A 5,400-nucleotide genomic window follows, 5' to 3' on the forward strand; every position below is an offset into this window, starting at 1 on the left:
AGGCATTGATCCTTTTGTTTTAAATTCTTGCTAATCATAACTCCCAGATCCCTTTTGCAATCCGACTTCGCAATCTCAACACTATCTAGCTCGTATCTTGTAACTCTATCATCATTACCTAGCCTCAGAACTTTACATTTATCAGCATTAAACTGCAATTGCCAATCCTTTGACCATTTCAAAACTCTATCTAGATCAACTTAAAGTGATAGTGAGTCCTCCTCCGAATGAATTTCCCTACCGATTTTCGTATCATCGGCAAATTTGCAAATTTTGCTACTCAAACCTGAATCTAAATTATTTATATATATTATAAACAACAGAGGTCCCAGGACAGAGCCCTGAGGTACTCCACTAACAACATTATCCCACTCTGACTTAACCCCATTTATACTAACTCTGTTTCCTTTGGTATAGCCATGCTCTAACCCAACTTAATATAGCACCCCCAATACCATGAGCTTCTATTTTTTTAATTAGTCTTTCATGTGGCACTGTATCAAAAGCTTTGCTAAAGTCAAGGTACACATCACAATCCTTACCACTATCAACTGCCTCAACTATGCTAGAATAAAAAGATAACAAATTTGTTAAACATGAATGGCCATTTATAAAACCATGTTGCGACTCAATTTATAAAACCATGTTGCGACTCAATTCACTATTGATTCAAGTAACTTTCCCACAATAAACGTTAGGCTAATTGGCCGATAGTTTGACGCAAGTGATCTATCTCCTTTCTTAAAAAATGGTACCACATTAGCTACCTTCCATGACTCTGGCACTCTGCCTGACTCTATTGATTTATTAAATATGGTAGACAGTGGCTCGGAAAGCTCCTCTTTGCATTCTTTAAGCACCCTGGCAAACACTTCATCTGGCCCTGGGGATTTGTTTGGTTTTAGTTTTTCTAATTGTTTAATTACATCCTCCCTGGTAACTGCTAAACTAGTCAACCTGTCCTCATACCCATCCACATAGACTTGTTCGGCTGAAGGCATAAGAACATAAGAACAAATGTAACTGCAGAAGGCCTATTGGCCCATACGAGGCAGCTCCTATTCTATAACCACCCAATCCCACTCATATACTTGTCCAACCCGCGCTTGAAACAATCGAGGGACACCACCTCCACCACGTTACGCGGCAATTGGTTCCACAAATCAACAACCCTGTTACTGAACCAGTATTTACCCAAGTCTTTCCTAAATCTAAACTTATCCAATTTATACCCATTGTTTCGTGTTCTGTCTTGTGTTGATATTTTTAATACCCTATTAATATCCTCCCTGTTACGTCCATTCATCCACTTGTAAACCTCTATCATGTCACCCCTAACTCTTCGCCTTTCCAGTGAATGCAACTTAAGCTTTGTTAATCTTTCTTCATATGAAAGATTTCTAATTTGGGGAATTAACTTAATCATTCTACGCTGGACACGTTCAAGTGAATTTATATCCATTCTATAATATGGCGACCAAAACTGAACTGCATAATCTAAATGGGGCCTAACTAGAGCAAGATATAGCTTGAGAACCACACCAGTTGTCTTGTTACTAATGCTGCGATTAATAAATCTAAGTGTCCGATTTGCCATATTAAGAACATTAATGCATTGATCCTTTTGTTTTAAATTCTTACTAATCATAACTCTCAGATCCCTTTCGCAATCCGACTTCGCAATCTCAACACCACCTAGCTCGTATCTTGTAACTCTATCATCATTACCTAACTGTGAGGGATCTAGATCCCTCAGCTAGTTTTCCTAGTTTCTAGAGCAGGCTAGACACTCTAGAAACTGAAGCTTTCAAAATAACATATGCTTGTTGGGTGTTGAATGAAAGCTTATGTCACGAACTATCACTTGAGAGTAGTTAGAAGTCTGTGATTACTCTGTAGAGAGAATTACAGAGATTTTCCTGTTTCTGTGAAGTAGGATGTGAGTTACTTGGACTAAAACCGTTAGAGGTGGGGGGGGGGAGAGTGGGGTGAGCGCTGCCTCTTCCCCCCCACATGGGAGACATCACGCCACTCCTTAGGCCTCCTCCTCCTTGTGACGTCACAAGACGCCGAGGGTGACGGAGGCATGTGACTGGGTCCCGCACGTGTGGTCCAAGTCTAGTTTTGGCGCGAACAAAGCTGATTGGGAGCGGCATGAGGGAGTAGGTATGGGTATCTGGTACCCTTAGCCCGCGAAATCTTCAGTTTGAATTGGGCGGCCAGGGAAGCAAGAGGTGTTTGGGTGGGGGCGGCACCCTTGCCGCCTCCAACCTCTGTTAATCGCTTCTGTCGTCCAAATTACTCGATTGGTGGCACTCCTGCCATCAGGGGTTGTGTCAAGGCCTAATTAAGTGAATTGGGGCCAGGGATTTACGGAAGAAACAGTAAAAGCTAAGGGACAGTTGACTGTGTGAACGCATGAGGCAGGCTGGCAGAAGCCTCGTGGAGTATCAGTTTGATCCCTCATCCCTCGGGTCTGAGTATCCTGTCTAGTGGTAATGGACAATTGATGTTGGGCAGTGTACGCGTATGTGATATTGCAGGCCCATGTTGGACTTTGCATTCCGCCAGGCTGCGTCAGTATGGGGACGCCGCCTGGGGACGCCACCAACCATTGTCACCCCAGTGTAGAACAAAGGCATGGTTCTAGAGTGATGGGGTGTAGATTCCCCAGCCGTGTGGGTACTCCTGTGGGCGGCACCCATGTGCGCGCCCGCCGCCCGCGGGTGGAAGCCACCCACCCAGGCAAACACCACCCCGCCCGCTAGCCCGGCTGGTGGGGTGGTATGACGTCAGTCGCCACTCAGGCCACCCGCACGCCGGCCACCCCAGGCCACCAAACCCCCCCTCTCTCAGCTCGGGAGGGGCGCTGTGGCCACCTGCCTTGGCCACATGCCTTGGCCACTTTCCCGGGACAGCCTAGGGCCACATCTTGTCGACGCATGAGGAGCAAGCAGCTAAGTGTTGTCAGCTAGTGTGGTAGTAACTTTGGTAATGAGGAAAAATAAGGCAGTAGAAAGGAGTAGAAATGAGTACTATTACAGTGTGATGAGTACCGGTGGATGTTCCCGGTAAGAGTTATCTCAGAGCCTCGCCAGGCTAGGAAACAACAGCTGGGGGGCAGCTGTCAGTGGTACCCAGGTGTCGGGTAGGGGCGGTACCTGGAAATAGAGATTATACACGGGACCACGCTGTATGGTAGTATGTTGGTAGACTGACTAGAGTATGTAAACCAGTCGGTGTAGAGATTTACCATATAAGTGATCCAGCCTGTCGATTCTATATAATCGTTCAGGCTGGATTAATGCCATAGAGTACAGTAAAATTATAATCATTAGAGGTAGTCAGGGATGTCAGTGGGGACCCCTGAAGTCGGTGTAATTAGTTGCACATTAGCACATTACTTGATGATTAATTTTCATGGATTATATGAATGTCATTTCTATGTGTTCATTTGCATGTCTGTGTACTGTGTTGTGTGGCAAGTCAGTAGGTGTGATTGCTGACTGATTGCCTAATGATGTCATTAGCATGTGGGGTATGCTGACGGCATCATTATGTTGCAGGTTTGTGCAGTGTTGTTATCAGTATACAATATTATTGCCCCAGGAACTGTGTTGAGGGTAAGGGACCTCTAGGATTATTCAGGGGAATTTTCAGTACTTAATGAGAGCAGGCAATTGATGGGTTAATTGCCTGGCTGAAGTATGTGTGTGTTCACAGTATTCCTTTGCAATCAGGTGCAAGAAGTAAAAGAGGAGGGCAGTAATATTAGTATACGTGTGTGTGTTGCACAACCGTGTTTTATTGTGTGGGCACAGTAATTAGCGAGTTGCAGTAGCTGCAACTATATGTGTGGGTAGTGCTGATATCATGTTGCATGCCATTATAGTGTGACCTATGTAACGCTGGGGTTACTTTGTTCTTTAAGTTATGTTGAGGACTTAAGGATTCAGTGAGTTAATTATGGGGTAATTAACTGGATAAAGGGGTGCACACTTAGTATTGGGGAGTGAGTGGGGGCTGTTAAGAGAAACAGTGTTGAGCTATAATGAGATACGTCTCGGGAGCAATTAATTGTCCATGTGACAGTTAATTGACCACTCTAGCTAATTATGTAATTAGCCTTCTCATCATGAATTCACGTAGTGGGAGAGGTTCTGTCAGTATTTGTGTTAACGTAATATGCTCGAGACTAATTACCTTTCAGGGGTAAAGCAATTAGTGGCTCATGCTAATTGGTGGAGTAATTAGCATTGGAGAGCTCCGGTGACTCGGTAAAGCGAGGTCATGGAGCTAGCATAGATCGTTGTATTAATAATATCCTGTCTGAAGACAGTGGATTCTTGGCACATCTTGTTAATTAGGGTAATTAACTCCTTTCCCGTGAATTCACAGTGTTTGATGAGACCTGCTTAGGCAGTGCGGAGTGAGACGTATTTATGGATGATTAATTATCGGTCCTGGTGACAGGTAATTAATGGTTCAGCAGTAATTAGTGCCCTAATTAGGGTAATTAACACTCACTAGTAATCTTTTGACACAGACTGTGGAGAAGCTACCAAGTTAGGGTAGGCTTAATTAACGTAACTCAATGGGGATGTAATTAGTGGTCCGTTTGACCTTAATTGAGAATTACTCACTGAATACTTGCAAGGAATCAAGTGTGTTGTAATATGTTGAGTTATTGTTAACAAGAGAGAGACAAGTGTTAAAGATTAACGTAGAGTATCATCATGTTGTTGTCTAGTGGGAGACAATTGTTTGTGATTACCGTGGTACTTTGTTGCTGACTGCTGCGATCAGTCAATTAACGTAATTAATCACTTCAGGCAATTTCTTTTGGTTGTCGTCTGGTGACAAGAGTAGTCATACTAGGGATCTGTGGAGCGGTGTCCCAGAATCCCGCCTTGCCTGTCAGTGTATCGGGTTACAACAGGGCGACTTCTTAGTGGGAGTTGCAAAGAGTGTTCACACGGGGTTGTGATAGGGGGGAGTCACTGTTAGACTTCCGCCTAGTTACGTGGGTCTCTCCTGGGGGGCGGGAGGACCCCTAAGCTTGTGATTATAGTAGCTGTCAGGGAAACCAAGACACTATTGATTGCCTGCTTGTGTCTTTGTTTCAGTGGATCCTTCATTTGTTCAGTTAGTTCACGTGTCAGCCCGAAGTGTCAGCAAGATGGAGCCTGCTGTCACTTCTCGAGGGGCTGTTGAATAGCTGTGATGCAAATGCCACTTGATGTACAATAACGTAACCATTCGCTGTGGTGTAACTTAGTCTGTGATATTTTTCTTTGTTTTGCAATATTGCGTCATCAGTGGGCACACCTGTGTTCAGGTTAGTTCAGTATGCAGCCTCACAGCAAGGGTTGCTATTTAGCTGTTTGTTATCGTGCCACT

Source organism: Procambarus clarkii, chromosome 33, assembly GCF_040958095.1.
Source record: "Procambarus clarkii isolate CNS0578487 chromosome 33, FALCON_Pclarkii_2.0, whole genome shotgun sequence".
In the NCBI taxonomy this organism is placed as follows: Eukaryota; Metazoa; Arthropoda; class Malacostraca; order Decapoda; family Cambaridae; genus Procambarus; species Procambarus clarkii.